The 20655-nt window shown below is 45.1% G+C and overlaps 1 protein-coding gene across 3 annotated transcripts in view; it reads right to left on the bottom strand.

Annotated features, from left to right (window-relative positions):
- The window catches only part of tenm3 (teneurin transmembrane protein 3), a 1636378-nt gene that overhangs the window by 752486 nt on the left and 863237 nt on the right, over positions 1 to 20655 (bottom strand). The window lies entirely within an intron of this gene.

The following is a 20655-nucleotide window of genomic DNA, read 5'->3' as shown; positions in this document are numbered from 1 at the left end:
TCAAAATCGACCTTTCAAAGTGTATCACTTCACACTTCTGGATTGAACTCATAAGTCCATAAGACATAGGAGCAGAATCAGGCCATTCAGCCCATCGAGTCTGCTCCACCATTCCATTATGGCTGATCCTAAATCCCACTCATCCTCATACACCTACCTTATTGCTATATCCTTTGATGCCTTGACTGATTAGGCAACAGTCAACTATCAACAAGTTAAAAAACTTATTAAAAAAAAGGCAAACTAAGTAACAAATTACTAAGACTACTTTTTTCCATAGATGCTGCCTGGCCTGCTGAGTTCCTCCAGCATTTTGTGTGTGTTGTCTAAGCCTCTTATCATCTTGTGCACCTCTAATCCTCTTTTGCTCTAAAGAGAAAAGCCCTAGGCTACTCTTTTCCTTTTCCAGTAATACTTCTGAATGAATTGTTGGCTCACAACTCCAGTGACATAGGTTCAATTCCAACCTCCTGTGCTCTCTGTGTAGAGCTTGTGATAATGTGGATTTAATCAGGGAGCTCTAGTTTCTTCCATGTCCCATAGGTGTGTCTTTAGTAGGATAACTGACCACAGTAAGTTGCTGTTCCTGTGTGGCTGAGCAGTCGGAATCTTGGGGCAGAAGACTTGGAATAATTAAGTTGGACAGGTTAGTGTAAATGGGTAATGGTCTGCATTAACTCAAAGGGCCTGATTCTGTCCTGTGTGACCCCGTGACAATATTTTATACTAACATGCATTCATCTATTTCTTACTTCAATTATTTTCAAAGAAATAAGTAACAAAAATAAGGGAAAGAACTGGCAGGTACTGAAGTGATAAAAGATACACACATCTTCCGCAGGTTTTGAACATCCGAATAATGGACACCCCGCAGAAAAGAAGCATTTTTGCAGGAAGTCAGAATCCATCATCAGGGATCCCGCTACCCAAGTCATGCTCTCTTCTCATTGCTGTCATCAGGAAGAAGAAATAGAAGCTTCAAGACTCACACCATCAGGTTCGGGCACAGTTATTACCCCTCAACCTCTTGAAACAGAGGGAATAACTTCACTTGCCCCATCATTGAAATGTTTCTACACTTTCAAGGATTCTTCATCTCACGTTCTTTATATTTATTGCTTATTTTCATATTGTTATTATTATTATTTCATTTTTAGAATTTGTACAATTTGTTGTCTTTTGCACACTAGTTGAACACCCAAGTTGGTGCAGTCTTCCATCGATTCTATTTTGGTTATTCTATTTTGGAGTTATTGAGCATGCCCACAAGAAAATTAATCTCAGTGTTGTATATGGTGACATATACGTACATTTAATAATAAATTTACTTTGAACTTCTGTACTTTGAACAAGAATTTGGGAGACCAGCAGGATGGTTAAGAATGGATTTGTCAGCTGCTGCAGGCATCTTCTGCTGGGTGAGAACAGAGTACTTCCCTGGGCCTCCTCTCCTCACAAACTCCCCCCTCCCACCAACCCCCAACCATCTCCTTCACCACAACAATCAGAGGCTGGATCAAGACGAGCAGAGCAGGGAGTGCTGAACAGTCTGACTGACTCACTCACTGAGTTACAGAAGCTGGCTATATCCACTCTCCCTACACCCTCAATCCCTTGCATCTAAAAAAAGGCTGAATTATACAAAAGGATTGAGGTTCAATTATTATGGTGGGACTGCATGGTGAAAAATTGCGGCAGGAAGATCTTAGAAGTAAGCTGACTATTAAGTGCAAAAGCGATTAACACTATTTTATAAAATCACCTCACACACCTTTGGTGTGTAAAATGTGTGCTGTGTTTAACCAATCAAAGCGACCTGCTAAATATTTCTACATAATTGAGCTCTGAAACATCAGAACATTTTCCCTCCATTTCATATGCTGCACCATCCTTAACAGCAACAGTCTACTGGTAGTTTATGTGCCAAATCTCAGCAGGGAAGGTGGTTTTCTGTCTTGAAGGAATGCTCTCCGTGTCAGCCGCAGCAATTGTTCAAAAGATTGCCATGAAGAAGAGGAAGAGGTTCTGATCTGTGCAACGACAAGCCACTGTAAGGCAGTCAAATTTATGGAACTGATCTGCTGATCCAGCTCATCAATGTTCAGTTAGGCAGGTTTAAGAAAACAGCAAAGTCCCAACACGGATATTTTAAATCATATACACTCAGCAACTTAGTTCAGATTTTGCTTCCTGTTTCACTGTGAGTGAAAAAAACACAGATTGTAGATTGCACATTTTTCACCAATTTCAATTCTTAATGAGAAAATTATTCACATGTATATTTGATACTGAGGAAATGATAACTGTGAATTGTTTCCGGATACAGCTGGTCTAATGTGCTTGATTGTAGGACTTCTGAATGCAATTAATTTTTATGCACCTTTTGTGCATAACATTAGGACAAATTGGTCCAATTTCTAGGCAAAATTTTTAGACTTTCAACAGTTTCAATATGTTTTCTGCCCAGTGAAAAATTTTTAGAATTCTCAGAATGGAAAAGACTTCATGTTTATAATACAAATATATTCCCAATGATTATATAAGGAAAAGGCACACTATTCCCTAAATGCCTTGCTCTTCACATTATAAGCAACTGCATACGCTACAAAACACTTCGACAAAACTCTATTGCATCTATCTTAAGTGCAATTTCCGACAAGGCATTCAGAGATACTATCTCAATATATTTCCAATTTGATATGGTGCTACCGAAGATGTGGTTCGAAAGTAATGGAATTTGATTAAAACATTATTAATAATGCTTGTTTTGAAGTAAGTTGTGGTAAACTATCACTGCAAGCTATAAAGAGGCAAATGAGGGCAACACAAACTCAAGAGATGTGCCCTGCTGGTGCACACTGCGAAATCGACGCATTTGGAGTTGGTGCCGTGCTGGTTGGAGTGGATGAAGTGGAGGGGAACACACATTACGGAGGAGTTCTGATGCCTGTCTAATTTATCCTGGTGCAAGGGTGGATTGCTCTAAGTGCCAAGCCAATTTGGAGAGGTTGAGAATGACTTCTTTGGTAGCAAAAGCAAATTGCCGGGCAGCATATTCTTGAGCCAGAGAGGTTTGTCATGGCAAGGCCCAGCTCCTAATGCAAGGCACAATACGTTGTTCGGACAATCTAAATGCTGGCCTAGATAGATTGGAAGACAGGGTGTTGGGCAAGGTTGAATCACTCTTAGTGCCAAGCCAACTTGGAGAGGTGAAGAACAGTTTCTCTGACAGCAAAATCTAGGTCTTTACCAAAACGCCGGGTGGTGTGCTTTAGGCCCAGAGCAACTCACTGCCCAGTTCCAAGTGCAAAGTTCAGAGAAATTAAACGCCGGCCAAGATAGTCTGGGGGTTCCTCTCTCTGCGACGCCAAGGCTGTGAGATTGCCCCCGGCTGCTATGCTTTGTGTTGCAAACTTTGCAACGACTTGCCCCACTAGAAAGATAGCAAGGCTTTGGGACTACTTGGAGCTGCTCCAGGGATTTGGATCTAAGGACTTATTTTGGTTCAGAATGTTGTTGTTGTTGCTTGCCTCAATTATTTGCATGATTTCTTTTGATCCTTTTTCTCTTTCTCTGTGGGCACTGGGTGTTGGTCTTTTTTTAATTGAGTTCTTTTGGGTTCCTTGCTTTGTGACTGCCTGTTAAGCAAATAAATCTCAAGGTTGCATAATTTGTATATTCTTTGACAATAAATGCCCTTTGAATTTTTGAATATATTGTCTGGATGTTATTTCCTTCAAATATTAGATTCAGGAGGTGTTATTGCTGTCATAATGGATACTTATGGTCTCAATCCTGATAAATCCTGCAAAATTGACCTTTATCACTTTACTAAAATTTGTGCTCCAGTGACACTTAAAAGTATGCACAGAAATGCAAAATTGACATTAAAATGGTGTTAAAAGTGAGCTCACACTGCGCAGTCTGATTGTATTAGTGCTCAGAAGCAGAAATGACAAGTAACCTCAATTTAAGGGTCAAAATTTTCAAAAATATTCCAGGTACCACTTGACACCTCTTTTAAATGCTGAGCTTCCTTCACTTTCTTCTCCTTGTATTGATTGGCCTTGCACTTCATTACACTGGCATTAAATAAGTTGCCAATGAGATCACATATGGGGTACTGTTTACCCAGTTCCAGTCACCCTGTTAGACACTGGTGAGCTGGTCGAGGTGCAGAAGAGATTTACAAGGATGCTGCCCGGACTAGGGAGTCTGAGTTATTGGGGATCGGTCACCCTGATTCTTTATAGGAAAATTAGGGGTGACCTCATAGTAATTTATAAAATCATGGATAAGGTAAATGATCATAGTATATTCTCCAGGACCAAGATGTCCAAAACTACAGAACACATAAAAGAATTGTGAAGAGAAATTCAAAAGAGACCAGAGAGGTAACTTCTTTACACAATTGGCGGAAAGCAAAGTTATTTTGTAAGTATTACTTTGAATTAAATATTTCTGCAAGCGCGTTTATATGTTTGAGTTAACTTTAAATTTCATTTAGAAAATATAATATTGTGGCGACCCATTTCCTGGCACATCCGAACCGGCTCACAATTAGATAGCCTACGGGGGTTTGCGAGCACAGAGCTTTGGGGCCTCTGCGCCATGGGGGGCAGGTTGAGGGAGGCTTAAAAGTGAGACTGAGGATTTCGAATAAAGTTTTTTCCTTCGACTGCAGTTACCAACTCCGTGTCGCAATTTTAGCGCTGCGTGTAGCACACCGCTACAATTGGTGACCCCGACGGTCCAAACGATTTTTGGACCAGAAATGACCGACGCCGCCTCTGTTCATGCAGTTTCGTTGAAACTGCCGGGTTTCTGGACACAGCCACCGAACCTATGGTTCCAGCAAGCCGAAGCCCAATTTCACGTTCGCCAGATCACCTCAGAAGACACCCGCTACTACTACGTGGTGAGCTCCCTCGACCAGGACACAGCGGCCCAGGTCGCGGAGTTCGTACAGTCGCCCCCGGCAGACGGCAAGTACACGGAATTCAAAGCCCTGCTCCTCCGGACTTTCGGACTCTCACGGCGCGAGCGGGCTGCCCGTTTACTGCACCTGGATGGCTTGGGAGACAGACCTCCATCGGCTTTAATGAATGAGATGTTGTCTCTGGCTGACGGACACACACCCTGCCTCATGTTTGAGTAGGCACTCCTGGAGCAGCTGCCCGAGGATATACGCCTGCTGCTGTCCGACGCGGATTTCAGTGACCCCCGGGCGGACTTGCTGTGGAACACCAAAAAGGTGAGCGGGGCGTCCATCGCACAGATCTCCCAGCCACGCTCCCAGCAGCAAACCAGTCCAGGCCCGGCCGCAGAGTCCGCCAACCCCCGGCCCAATGAACACTGGTGCTTCTACCACCAGCGGTGGGGCGCAGAAGCCCACCGTTGTCGCCCGCCCTGTAAGTTCCCGGGAAACGCCAGGGCCAGCCGCCGCTGATGGCTACAGCGGCTGGCCATCGGGATAGCCTCCTGTATGTGTGGGACAGAAGGTCGGGACGCCGGTTTTTGGTCGACACTGGTGCCGAGATCAGCGTTTTACCTCCGACGAGTTACGACACCCGTAGCAGGGCACCGGGGCCCCCCTGAGGGCCGTGAACGACAGCACAGTAAGGACCTATGGCACCCGTCAGGTGCAGCTACATTTCGGCTCCAGCCAGTTCATGTGGGACTTTACACTGGCCGCCGTAGCCCAACTGCTTCTGGGTGCGGATTTTTTGCGGGCTCACAGCCTACTGGTCGACCTGCCCAGGAAAAGACTGGTACACGCCGAGACCTTTCAGACGTTCTCCCTGGGTGCAGCGCAGTTGCCAGCCCCTCACCTCGGCTCCATCACGCTGTCCGACAACGACTTCACCAGGGTCCTGGCGGATTTCCCATCAGTTCTGGCACCGCAGTTCACAGCGGCCATGCCCCGACACGGCGTACAGCACCACATCCCAACCCAGGGACCACCCCTCCACGTCCGCGCTCGGCGGCTTCCCCCGGACAAGCTCCAACTGGCGAAGGAGGAGTTCCAGAGGATGGAGGAATTGGGGATCATCCGGCGGTCCGACAGCCCATGGGCCTCCCCCCTGCACATAGTGCCCAAAGCGACGGGAGGCTGGAGACCGTGCGGCGACTACCGCAGGCTGAACGAGGCTACCACACCGGACCGCTACCCTGTGCCGCACATTCAGGACTTTGCAGCAAACCTGCACGGTGCACGGATCTTCTCCAAGGTAGACCTCGTCCGAGGGTACCATCAAATCCCGATGCATCCTGACGACGTCCCCAAAACGGCTCTCATCACCCCGTTTGGGCTTTTTGAGTTCCTCTGCATGCTGTGTGGCCTGAAGAATGCCGCACAGACGTTCCAGCGGTTAATGGACGCGGTGAGACGGGACCTGGACTTCGCGTTCATCTATTTGGACGACATCCTCATAGCCAGCAGCAATCGTCAGGAGCATTTGTCCCACCTCCGTCAACTCTGCGCCCGACTGAGTGAGTACGGTCTTACAATCAACCCCGCCAAATGCCAGTTCGGACTTGATACCATTGACTTCCTGGGCCACAGGATTACTAAAGACGGGGCAACCCCTCTGCCCGCTAAGGTAGATGCGGTCCACCACTTCCCCCGACCCACCATGATCAAAGGCCTTCAGGAATTCGTAGGTATGGTCAATTTCTACCACCGTTTCCTCCCTTCAGCTGCCCGGATCATGCGCCCCCTGTTCGCCCTGATGTCGGGTCTGAGCAAGGACATTACCTGGGATGAGGAGTCCGCCGCCGCTTTCATTCAAACGAAGGAAGCTTTGGTGAACGCCGCAATGCTAATACATCCCAGAATGGACGCCCCTACCGCCCTCACAGTGGACGCATCTAACACGGTGGGGTGCTGGAGCAACTCATCACAGGTCGCTGGCAACCCCTGGCGTTTTTCAGCAAACACCTGCGGCCACCCGAGCTCAAATACAGTGCTTTCGACCGGGAACTGTTGGCGCTCTACCTGGCAATCCGGCATTTCAGGTACCCCCTAGAAGGTCAGCCCTTCACCGCGTTCACGGACCACAAACCGCTTACCTTTGCGTTTACGAAAGCGTCCGACCCCTGGTCGTCCCGCCAGCAACGCCACCTGTCCTACATCTCTGAATACACGACGGATGTCCGGCACGTCTCGGGTAAGGACAATGTCGTGGCGGATGCGCTCTCTCGCCCTACCGTTCATGCCCTTTCCCAAGGGGTAGACTTTGAGGCACTGGCAGAGGCGCAGCAGGCGGATGAGGAGATTCCGAGTTACAGAACTGCAGTCTCCGGTTTGCAGCTCCAGGACCTCCCCGTAGGCCCGGGTGAGAGGACCCTACTCTGTGACGTCGCCACCGGCCAGCCCCGTCCCGTCGTCCCAACAGCCTGGCGGCACCGTGTTTTCGACTCCATTCATAACTTGGCGCATCCCTCCATCCGGACAGTCGTCCGGATGGTTTCCAGCAGGTTCGTTTGGCACGGACTCCGCAAACAGGTCAGTGAATGGGCCAAAATGTGCATGCACTGCCAGACGGCCAAGGTGCAGCGGCACACCAAAGCCCCACCGCAGCAGTTCCATCCCGCCCACCGGTGTTTCGACCACATTCATGTGAATATCGTGGGCCCCCTGCCAGTGTCGCGAGGAGCACGGCACCTTCTGACTATCGTGGACCGGTTCACAAGATGGCCAGAGGCGGTCCCGCTCACCGACACCACCTCCGAATCTTGCGCCCGAGCCCTGATCACCACCTGGATATCTCGCTTTGGTGTACCGGCCCACATTACCTCCGACAGAGGCGCCCAGATCACCTCCAGCCTGTGGTCAGCTATGGCCAGCCTTTTGGGGACTCAGCTGCACCACACAACTGCCTACCACCCACAGTCGAACGGGCTAGTGGAGCGTTTCCACCGTCACTTGAAGTCGGCCCTCATGGCTCGCCTGCGAGGAGCCAACTGGGCGGACGAGCTTCCCTGGATCAAACTCGGCATCCGCACAGCGCCCAAGGACGACCTGCACGCCTTGTCGGCCGAGTTGGTATACGGCACGCCCCTGGTCATCCCCAGGGAGTTCCTACCAGCTCCACGGGGGCAAGAGGAAGATCCCGCAGCAGTCCTGGGCAGACTACGCGAGAAGCTCGGTAACCTGGCCCCCATACCCACTTCACAGCACAGGCGGAACCCGACCTGCGTACCCAAAGACCTGCAGAACTGTAAGTTTGTGTTTGTACGAAGGGGCGGGCATCGGCCACCGCTGCAGCGGCCATACGAGGGGCTGTTTATGGTGCTCCAGAACAACGGGTCCACGTTCGTGCTGGACGTTGGGGGGAAAGAGGAGGTTTTCACGGTGGACCGCCTCAAACTGGCCCATGTGGACCTGGCGCAACCGGCCGAGTTTCCGGCACCTCGGCGCAGAGGCCGACCTCCCAAGCAGGTTCCGGCCCAGACTGTGGACATTGGGGGGTGTATCGCCGGTTCTGGGGGGGGGTTATGTGGCGACCCATTTCCTGGCACATCCGAACTGGCTCACAATTAGATAGCCTACGGGGGTTTGCGAGCACAGAGCTTTGGAGCCTCTGCGCCACTGGGGGCAGGTTGAGGGAGGCTTAAAAGTGAGGCTGAGGATTTTGAATAAAGTTTTTTCCTTCGACTGCAGTTACCGACTCCGTGTCGTAATTTTAGCGCTGCATGTAGCACACCGCTACAATATTCCATTAAATTGTTTACTGTAATTTTAAACTTTAATATCTCCAAACATCAGTATCATTTAAAACATTTATTGGAATAATTTTTTGTTGCAACAACCGAACTCTCTACCTCTTCAGTTGTCTGGCTTTGCCAGCCATGAAAGGTCATGGCAGAGTTTGGGGCAGACGACTGCACCCCGGTTACCTGGCGTCCAATTGTAACCCAACTGTTCAACTGGATTCTGCAGAATAGGGTGACCAAACAGATACATCATCTTCATCCAGCCAAGAGAAATATGGTGCTTGACAGACAGCAGACAGTGCATCTAGCCTGACGGACCCTGTCCAGCAAGATCCAGTCAACTAATTCAGCTCGAGAGATCAGGACTCAGTGTAGTCATTCTGTTCTGGTAATGAATATGTTTGCTGAAATGGGTTCAATGTTCTTGATTTTGCAGCAACTAGAATAACACTTCAATTTATCTCAAGGTAACATTACAAGCAGGTAAATAAAGGAATATAGAACACAGAAATTTACAGCACATTACAGGCCCTTTGGCCCACAATGTTGTGCTGACCATGTAACTTACTCTAGAAACTGCTGAGAATTTCCCTATCGTCCAGCCCTCCATTTTTCAAAGCCCCATGTATTTATCTAAGAGTCTCTTAAAAGACCCTATGGTATCTGCCTCTACCATCATAAAATCCATCAACTTTTTTGATCAATTCTTTAACTTTTAGAGGCAATAGATTCATGCTTCAAAGTAAGAAATGGACACCATTCACACTTCTCCCATCTCACTATGCTCACCTAACACAAACTTGATGCCTTGCCAGAATTTCTGCATTAAATATCCCAACAGTGCCAATATTCCACATTAGGCTTGGCTGTTTCAAAGAGATCTAGTGCAGGAATGCTACTCCTGGATTTATACTATTTTTGCACACTTCAATTCACCTGGCCTAAGGTTGCTCAATCATAACCATCTGAAGTTGACATGAAAATATTGTTTTCCAAAATCTGACTGTGATGGATTTCAGCTTATAACCCACAAATGACACAATCAACATTCTGAGGAATTGTACTGACTTGTTGAAGAATGCCCGGGGGAGTGGCGATAGTGGAAACAAAGTCTTGTTCTGCCGACATTTAAACTCAACTGTCGCACTGAAGATTAAACCACCCAAGAGCATGTCTCTTTCTACAACACGGAGATTAGCACTTGCTCCTCATTGCAAACCTCCAACTTCAACCCAAGTTCTCTGCTGAAAATGTGACTCATGCTGCGGCATGGTCCAGTGGGGTGAAATAGATAACCAGCATCTTGCTTCTTTTTAAATTGAGATATGGTACAGAATAGGCCTTTCGTGGTGCACTGCCCAGCAACCCACCAGTTTAATCCGAGCATAATCACAGGAAAATTTACAATGGAAGTTTGTTTGAGGCTCGACTGCGCAGGCGCATGGATGTCAGCGAGTTGGACCGGTGGGAAGAATTTTAAAAGAAGACATCTTCATAGAGTGAGCGTTGAAGTAGAGGGAGTCAGAGCAGGAGGGCTTTGGCTTATCGGGGCTTCGGTGATAACGGGTTGAGGCGAGGTAAGTTACTTGTGAGGAATAGAAACAGGAAGTATGTCTGTGAGGCTGGTGTTCTGTACTGGGTGTCAGATGTGGGACGCCCGGGAGACTCACAGCCTTCCGGACGGCCATATATGCGCCAGGTGCGTCGAGCTGCAGCTCCTTAGGGACCACGTTAGGGAACTGAAGATGTACCTCGATGACCTTCATCTGTTCAGGGAGAGTGAGGAGGTGATAGGGAGGAGCTGTAGGCAAGTAGTCACACCAAGCCCGAGGGAGACAGCTAAGTGGGTAACAGTCAGGAGAGGGAAGGGCAAGAGTAAGATATTAGAGAGTACCCATGGGGGTGTCCTCCTTAACAATAAGTACTCCTGTTTGGGTACTTAGGTACTGCTTTGGGGGGGGGGGGGGGGAAATGACCTACCTGGAGGAAGTAACAGGCTACTGTGGGAGGCGAGGGAGGAGATTGCTGAGCCTCTGACAATGATCTTTGCATCATCAATGGGGACAGGAGAGGTTCCAGAGGATTGGAGAGTTGTGGATGTTGTTCCATTTTTCAAGAAAGGGAGTAGAGATTGCCCAGGAAATTATAGACCAGTGAGTCTTACCTCAGTGGTTGGTAAGTTGATGGAGAAGATCCTGAGAAGCAGGATTTATGAACATTTGGGGAGGCATAATATGATTAGGAAGAGTCAGCATGGCTTTGTCAAGGGCAGGTCGTGCCTTACGAGCCTGATTGAATTTTTTGAGGATGTGACTAAACACATCATGATGAAGGTAGAGCAGTAGATGTAGTGTGTATGGATTTCAGCAAGGCATTTGATAAGGTATTATCAGGCTTATTGAGAAAGTAAGGAGGCATGGGATCCAAGGGGACCTTGCTTTGTGGATCCAGAATTGGTTTCCCCACAGAAGACAAACAGTGGTTGTAGACGGCTCATATTCTGCATGGAGGTCGGTGACCAGTGGAGTGCCTCAGGGATCTGTTCTGGGACCCCTTCTCTTTGCGATTTTTATAAATGAACTGGATAAGGAAGTGAAGGGACGGGTTAGTAAATTTGCTGATGACACAGAGGTTGGGGGTGTTGTCGATAGTGTGGAGGGCTGTCAGAGGTAACAGTGGGACATTGATAGGAATCAAAACTGGGCTGCGAAGTGGCAGATGGAGTTCAACCCAGATAAGTGTGAAGTGGTTCATTTTGGTAGGTCAAATATGATGGCAGAATATAGTATTAATGGTAAGAATCTTGACAGTGTGGAAGATCAGAGGGATCTTGGGGTCCAAGTCCATAGGACACTCAAAGTGCTACGCAGGTTGACTCTGTGGCTAAGAAGGCATATGTGCATTGGCCTTCATCAATGGTGGGATTGAGTTTAGGAGTCGAGAGGTAATGTTACAGCTGTATAGGACCCTGGTCAGACTCCACTTGGAGTACTGTACTCAGATCTAGTCACCTCACTCCAAGAAGTTTGTGGAAGCCATATAAATGGTGGAGAGGAGATTTGCAAGGATGTTGCCTGGATTGGGGAGCATGCTTTATGAGAACAGGTTGAGTGAACTTGGCCTTTTCTCCTTGAAGCAATAGAGGTGACCTGATAGAGGTGTACAAGATGATAAGAGGCACTGATCATGTGGATAGTCAGAGTCTTTATCCCAGGGCTGAAATGGCTAACATAAGAAGGCACAGGTTTAAGGTGCTTGGAAGTAGGTACAGAGGAGATGTCAGTGGTAAGTTTTTTTACACAGAGAGTGGTGAGTGTGTGGAATGGGCTGCCGGCGATGGTGGTGGAGGCAGATACAATGGGGTCTTTTAAGAGACTCCTGGATAGGTATGCGGAGCTCAGGAAAATCAAGGGCTATGGGCAATCTAGTTAATTTCTAAAGTAAGTACTTGTTCGGCACAGTATTATGGGCTGAAGGGCCTGTATTGCGCTGTAGGTTTTCCATGTTTCTTAAAAATTAACCTGCCAACTGGTTTGTCTTTTCAACTGTGGGAGGAAATCAGAGCACCTGAGGGAAACCCACATGGTCACGAGGAGAATGTACGAACACATTACAGGCACTAACAGGTAGGATTTGAACCCAGGTCACCTGAACTGTAAAACGTTGTGTTAACCAGTATGCTACCGTACTTTTGATATGGGAGTCTAGGAGGTGAATAATAGCTTTGTTAGGACATCAGAGCCAAGTCATATTGAGGCCTACCCAGTCTCCAGACACATATTCATGGGTGGGAGTGATCAGCAATGAGGAATGTTAGATTATATTCGCCCTTCCCTATTTTGAGAGGATCCAAGAATCATTGGGAGCGAGTTTTACTTTCATATCCCATACCCACAAGTCCCGTTGGAAAGGAAGTGGAGCAGATTGCCATCCTGTTACAGATCTACTCAGTTTTAACTTTGATAATCATACTGTACAGAAGTAGGCCTTTGGTTCACCATGTCTCTGCCAGCTATAAAGTACCTGTCTATACGATCCACATTGAGTGTCCATTCAGATAAATTTTCAATGTTGTGAGAGTACATACCTCCACCATGACTCGCGCTGCCATTTCATACCCAAAATGCTTTAGATTAAGATTACCAATGCTCTGTTTTATTCAAATCAGAGTACATGCTGACAATCGGAATTCCAATTTCCCTTGGAACTCCAAAACCTGTTCTCACCAGCAATCCAAGGGCAGGTTTTTTTCAGCTTTCAACTCTAAAAGCCAACACACAGTTGAATCTGAATTAATGGGCCCACTAGGTTAGTCTGGCATCCCATTTGCGGGTGATGGTACAGGCACTCTGATCGGCTGCAGCTACCAGCTGAATAAGAGCAGATAAATGTTTGGTATTCTTTCTAAGAGCCCAGGAGTCAAAATGCTCATAGGCAGTTGAGAGACAAAGGTGCAACTGGTCGTCTGTCGAGAGGGGATATGGACTCACTTTCAAATAACCTACAACACAAGTTCTCTGTATTATTTTATTTGTATTTGCAGTTTTGTCTTCTTTTGCACACTGGTTGTCAGTATTTGTGTGTAATTTCTTTCACTGATTTGGTTGCAATTCTTTGTTCTAATGTGATTGCCCGTAAGGAAATGGATTTCAGGGTACAGTGTGGTGACATATATGTACTTTCATAATAAGTTTACTTTGAACTTTGACTGGAATGACTGAATAGCATCTAAATAAATAAAACAGACGTGTTGGAAAGGGAAGATGAAGTTGTGGGTAATTGGTGGTGTGGGGAGCCTTCAAGTCCCAATATGAATAAACCCCTGGACAATAGAGCAACTGCTGAGGTCAGTGACACGTTTTAACAACCGTTAATAAGGGATATGTTATTACCAAATATAATCAATGATGACTGCTTGATATATGTTACTGCCAGGCATAGCACCCTCTCCTGTCTCTCACAATGAACAAAAGACTTCTTAGTAATCACTGGTCAAGTTTCATGTCTCATCTAATCTTACAAATAAAAAGTACTCTTCCCCAACCTGAGTTCTCCACTGTTTTTCTCCCCCATGAGATTATTGTTTAATTATTAAGGCACACATATCATTTAAAAGAGGTAATCACTGCCTAATTGATGGTAAATTTTTTACTGTTGCTTTCTAGATGCACAGATTTCAGTTATCAGTGACAAAATGTGTGGACTCTGGCTGAACAAGCACTGAGTAAATGACACAAGAGATAAGTGGTGTTCATTCATAATGGCGAAGCATTCTGTGGCCTCTTTGTTATATACATCCAGTACCTAATAAAGTGAACACAGAGTGTATGTTTGAGGTCTTCTGCTGCTGTAGCCCATCCACTTCAAGGTTGCACCCACTGTTGTGATGTGTGGTTATTTGAGTGACTGTCACCTTCCTGTCAGCTTGAACCAGTCTGGCCTTTCTACTATGACCTCTCACATTAACAAGACATTTTCACCCACAGAACTGCTGCTTTCTGGTTGCTGTGCTCAGCAGTTTCTGAGATGTTGAAACAGCCCTGTATAGTACCAGCAAACATTCCACAGTCAAAGTCACTTCGGTCATATTTCTTCCCCATGCTGATGCTTGGTCTGAACAACAACTGAACGCCTTGGCCATGCCTGCATGCTTTTATGCATTGAGTATCCGTCACATGATTGGCTGATTAGATATCTGCAAGTGTAAAGGTGTACCTAATAAAGTGGCCACTGAGTGAAAGTTTGATGTCAGACAAAAACAGTATTGAGTCATAGAGTTCTACAGCATGGAAACAGGCCACTTGTCCCAACTCACCCAAGCTAACCACAGTAGCTACCAGACAAGGCCCAGTTTGCTTGCATTTGGTCCACTTCCATATCTTTCTATGCCAGGGGTTGCTGTAACGTGCTTCGGGAAGTCTTATGAAAATGGACACACACTTGGAATTTTTTAGCTTTATTCCTGGTCTCACTTTAAACCCTCTGCTCTCTCTTTACATCTCTCTTTTATCGCACTCTCTCCTCTCACCTCGCTCTCCTTGCACACCTCTTCTTCATCACCCTGTCTCCCCCTCAATTCCTTCACCATTTACACTCTCCTCAGCTCCCTCCCTCTTAATTACTTTTCACTCACCTCCTTGGAACTAGACTTTTCCCTCATTCACTCCCATCCTACTGACCACTCCTGGCCCCTTCTCTCAAACCAATCCATCTTAGTGCCTGCAGAAGGCTGTCAAAAGGGTGGTTGAACAGTTAGGTTGTGGTGCACATTGACATGGGTAGAAAGGGGGAAGAGGTCCTGTGAAGAGAGTATAGGAAGAGACTGAAGAGCAGGCCCTCCAAGATAGCAATCTTTGGATTACTCCCATACCACATGCTGGTTAGGATGGGAATAGGATTATAGTAAAGATGATTAAAGATAATAAAGATAGTAAAGGCAGAGGAAGCAGTGCAGGTGGCAGGGTATCACATTTCTAGATCATTGGGATCACTTCTGGGAAGGTGTGACCTATAAAAAAAGGACAGGTTACACCTGAACCTAAGGAGGACCAATATCCTTGCAGACAGGTTTGCTGGAGCGATTGGGGAGGGGTTAAACTAAGTTGGCAGGGAGGTGGGAACTGGAGTGATAGTGCCAAGGATGGACCAGTTGGCATACAAGAAGATGCAATATGTTGTGAAAATGTGAGGAAGGGCAGGTAGAGCAACAAAGACTAGAGTTTCAGGCAGGAATTCAGATGGTGCACGATAGATACATCTCAAAGAAAAAGGAGTATTCTAAAGGGAGAATGAGTGACCATGGCTGACAAGGGAAATCAAAGACAGAATGAAAGCAAAAGAGACAGCATATAATATAGCAAAAATTAGTGTGAAGTTAGTGGATTGGGAAGCTTTTAAAAACCACCAGAAAGCAACTAAAAACTAAGGAGAGAAAGGATGAAATATGAAGGCAAGCCAACCAACAATATCAAAGTGGATATGAAAAGATTTTTTCAGATATGCAATATAAAGAGTTAAAGAGAGGTGAGAGTGAATATTGGACTGCTGAAAAATGATGCTGGAGAGGTAGTAATGGGGGACAAAGAAATTGTGGACAAACTTAATAAATATTTTACAGAAATCTTCACTGAAGAAGACACTAACAGAATGCCAGAAATTCGAGAGAGTCAGGGGGAGGAAGTGAGGGTAGTCGCTCTTACTATGGGGAAGGTGCTTAGGAAGCTGAGAAGTCTAAATGTAGATAGGTCACCTGGACCATATTGGCTACACCACAGGGTTCTGAAAAATGTAGCTCAAGAGATTGTTGAGGCATTGGAAATGATCTTTTAAGAATCACTAGGTTCTGGAATGGTTCTGGACGACTGGAAAATTGCAAATGTCATTTCCCTCTTTAAGAAGGGAGGGAGGCAGAAGAAAGAAAATTATAGACCAGTTGGCCTGATTTCAATGGTTGGGAAGATGTTAGAATCCAGTATTAAGGACAAGGTTTCGGGGTACTTGGAGGTGTATGATATAGTGGATCAAAGCCAACATGCCTTCCTTAAAGGGAAATCATGCCTGACAAATCTGTTGGAATTATTTCGAGGAAATAACTGGCAGGACAGACAAAAGAAAGCCAGTGGATGTTGTTTACTTGGATTTTCAGAAGACCTTTGACAAAGTGCTGCACACGAGGCTGCTTAACAGGATAAGAGCCCATGGAATTACTGGAAAGGTGCTAACATGGATAGAAGATTGGCTGATTTGACAGGAGGCAAACAGTGGGAATAAAGAGGACCTCTTCTGGTTAGCTGCTGGTGACAAGTGGTGTTCTGCAAGGGCCTGAATTGGAACAGCTTCTTTTCACATTATTTGTCAATCATTTAGATGTCAGAATTGATGGCTTTATGGCCAAGTTTGTAGTTAATACAAAAATAGGTGCAATAGAATTTGGGAGTCCTTGTGCAAGATTGCTGAAAAAGATAACCTGCAGGTTGACTCGGTGGTAAGGAAAGCAAATACAACATTAACATTAATTTTGAGAAGACTAGAATATAAGGATGTGATGCTAAGGCTTTATACGGCATTGGTCAGACCACATTTGGATTATTGTGAGCAATTTTGGGCCCCTTGTCTAAGAAAGATCGTGCTGGCGTTGGAGAGGATCCAGAGGAATTTCATGAAAATGATTCTGGGAATAAAAGTGTACGAGGAGTGTTTGAGCTCTGGGCCTGTACTTGCTGGGGTTTAGAAAGAGGGGGGTTTTCATTGTAACCTATTGAATAGTTAAAGTCCTAGATAGAGTGGAAATGGAAAAGATGATTCCTATAGTGGGTGAGTCTATGATCAGAGGGCACAGCCTCAGAAAAGAGGATGTCCATTTTGGACAGAAATAATAAGGAACATCCTTAGTTAGAGGGTGGTGATTCAGTGGAACTCATTGCCACAAACGACTATGGAGGCCAAGTCTTTGAGTTTATTTAAAGCAGTGGCTGATAGGTTCTTGGTTAGTCAGGGTGTCAAAGGTCATGAGGAGAAGGCAGGAGAGTAGCATTCAGAGGGATAATAAGTCAGCTTTGATGGAAGGGCAGAGCAAACTTGATCAGCTGAGTGACCTAATTCTGCTCCTATATCTTAGGATCTTACGGTCTAAGTTGCTCTAGAACCTTTCCACAGTTAACAGGAATCTAAACAAAGCACAGTTTATTCCAATGCTATGACTGAGCCAATGCACGTCTATTACCAAGTTAATAAATTGAAATGGCAAAATAAATTGCAGTGCTGGCTTTTAATTACAACAGAACAGGCAGCCCTTTACAGAACAAGATATCAATAAGCAGATCAAAAATGTCTCCCCTATTCGCATCTCTCCATTTATAGAACTCATTGGCTGGCTCTAAGGCAAGGCAATTAGCTGATATACGTATGTCTATACTTTAACTCTTTACTGCAAAGTTGTGCTTCTCCCTAATTGTCATAATGAATAATACTTAATTTCCTGCTCAATATCACTGTACAAGGGGGTGGTTTCTGACACAAAAGGAAAAGCTTGCCTCTGTTACCATTTGTTTAAGACAAAGGAGAAATTTGTAAATTAATAAAACATTCTATCCTGCTGAACATCTTAATAAACTTTGGTCATTGATTGTGCATTGCCAGTATCTAATTTAGAACATAATGCAGATATATATATACATATGAAAAAATATTACATTAAAAATGACATTGCGCACTACATCTCCTCCGGGTACAAAATAACGTCTGAATTGGAAGGGGCAACGACGAGCTATCTGAAATTCTCAGAGTGCACAGGAGGAGGCCACTTAGTTTGTCAGTCTGGTTTCTGTCCCAGCTCTCTGATCTTAATTGCCTGCTCAATCCTCAACTCCTACAATATTTTCCTCAGTTAATGTTTTTCCAACCACCCCTTGAACACCATAACACAGCAGTTATTTCCTGGAGTGAAGTAATCCAAAAGTAGTTTTCTTTCAATTATCTCTTAGGTCTCCACAAAAAGCTAAATAAAATAAAACTGAGTGTTCATCGGAAAAGGAAAGATTACAGGGGATCAATCCCAGTACTTCATCTCCTCAATATCTATCATCAAAGGCAAAGATGTTTTTTCTCATTTTTGTTCCCAACTATTATTTCTGTCTTACAATTACTTCAGTTTTTAAATACTGTACAGTACTGTGCAGATATATTTCAAGGGTACCTAAGACTTTTACAGAGCACAGTCATAATTTATCTTATTGCACTATACTGCTGCCAAAAAAAAATCAAATTTCATTACATATATGAGTGATAATACCCTGATTCTGATAAGGGAGTGTGAAGGGGACAGCGAGAGAGTGGGAAGGCAGCAGGGAGAGACTGGGAAGGGAACAGGGAGTGGGGAATCAGAGTTGGGAAAAGGGGAAGGGAAATGAGAGGGAGCACCTGAGAGACATTCTGTAATGATTGATAAACCATTTGTTTGGAATCAAATAGCCTTGCCTGATATCTCAGGGCTAGGTGAGTCTGTACCTACCTCCCCCCCACCCCCCTGACCCCAGTCCATAGCACTCCTCCTCTGCCACCTGTCCCACACTCCTCCCACAGTGCTCCACCGTCATCATTCCCAACATCCTTTGCTCCCACCGGACTAACAAACTTGCTCTCCACTCCACATTGACAAATATAGCACCATGCAAAAACTGGAGGCACCCTAGCTATAGACATGTGCCTAAGACTTTTGCACAGTACTGTACGCCAAATGAATTTACACTCGATCTTGGGCTAAACACATAATTTCAAATCCCTGTTGAACTTTGGAGTAAAGATTTTTTCCCTTTCTAATTACTTTTAATTGATTCCTTTTAAATCCTAAGGTCCTCCAGTCCCTTGTTCTGGATTGGCATGGTGGAGGAAATAGTTGATTTCTCTCCAGCCCCTTAAGGGAACCCCAAATAATCTTTTCTGAGGGAGTAAGACCTGCACTTTGACTTTTGGGTGGGGCTGTAACTTGTTAGAGTAAGTTGCTGCTCCTCCTCTCTGTTAGGAAGTAATTATGTATTGAGGCTGGCTTCTCTTCAAACGTGAAAACACAGTTAATTACCAGGACAAATACAAGCAGTAGCCTTCAGCCCTTGGGGGCTGATTCTCTGTTTAATCAGGCGATGGTTGACATCCATCTCAATTCCACTTCCCTACCTTGACTCTTGCCACCCACAGTACAGGACAGCAATGGAGAAAAGAAGAAATAAAACATATAATATTCCAATTTACACTAATTTTACATTAAAAAGGGAAAACCTGAGGTTCTCCAAGTTGAGAATCCCATATCTTTCCAACTTTATCTGAGGTACAAGGACGAAACACCACTATTTTGGAGGATCTGTACAGTGGATAGTGATGAAAATATTTGTGGATGTTAGGATGATACAGAAATGGAGGAATGGACAGAAGCATTTCAGTTTCTTCCCCCAAGCCATCAGACCCCTCAATACCCAGAGTCTAGACTGACATCTACATCATTTATTATTATATTGAAATTTGTTCTCTACTGTGCCTATTGTCTTGTTTATTGTTTGTTTGTTTATTTATTTATTAATTATTGTACTGCCCTGCACTGTTTTGTGCACTTCATGTAGTCCTGTGTAAGTCTGTAGTCTAGTGTATTTTTTGTGTTATTTTACGTAGTCTAGTGTAGTCTTGAGTTGTCTCACATAGTCTAGTGTAGTTTTGTGTTGTTTCATATAGCACCATGGTCCTGGAGGAACGTTGTTACATTTTTACTATGCACTGTACCAGCAGCTTATGGTCGAAATGACAATACAAAGTGACTTGACTTGACTGTAGTTGATATTTAGTGAAGAGAAAGCCAAATTGTATATTATTAAGAACATTAAAAGAAAGTTGATATGATACTTGAGGATGATGAACCTACAAGTAATGGACAAATCATGCAGTTGACACACTAAATACAACCCCTCTTTCAAAGGCAATCACAGAAGCAACTGGCCTAAAGGATCCTCAGAGTCCTAGGAATGCTAAGGTTCTATGATACTTGCAAATCTTGATCAGGATTAGAAACAGAAAAAATGAGCACAGATTAAAGTATGGAATTGGTTCTGAAGAGGGACAGTCATAAATAAAGAGAAAGCCAAAAAGCTCATGAAAACCAATGTCTGGGTAGCGTCTGTAAGATAAGATGTTATGCATCCAAAAACATCAACTGCTGCAGAATGGCTGTTAACTAAGCTTCCACATCACCTTCATTCTTTCAACAGATGTTCATTGAGAGGCTGAGTGTTTCCAACAACCCTACCCTTTTATTTCAAGATTCCAGCATCTGTAATTTTTTTAGTTCCTGTTTATAGCATCAACAATCAATGATATTCAGATAAAGCCACAGATGGCTCTTTCATTCCTTGCATCTGGCAAGATGCCACATTCGGCACTTTTCTAGATGAAGAC

The sequence above is a fragment of the Hypanus sabinus genome, chromosome 7, assembly GCF_030144855.1.
Source record: "Hypanus sabinus isolate sHypSab1 chromosome 7, sHypSab1.hap1, whole genome shotgun sequence".
Taxonomy (NCBI): Eukaryota; Metazoa; Chordata; class Chondrichthyes; order Myliobatiformes; family Dasyatidae; genus Hypanus; species Hypanus sabinus.
Note: the sequence above shows the minus strand (reverse complement) of the source record. Positions and strands in the feature narration are given on the sequence as shown.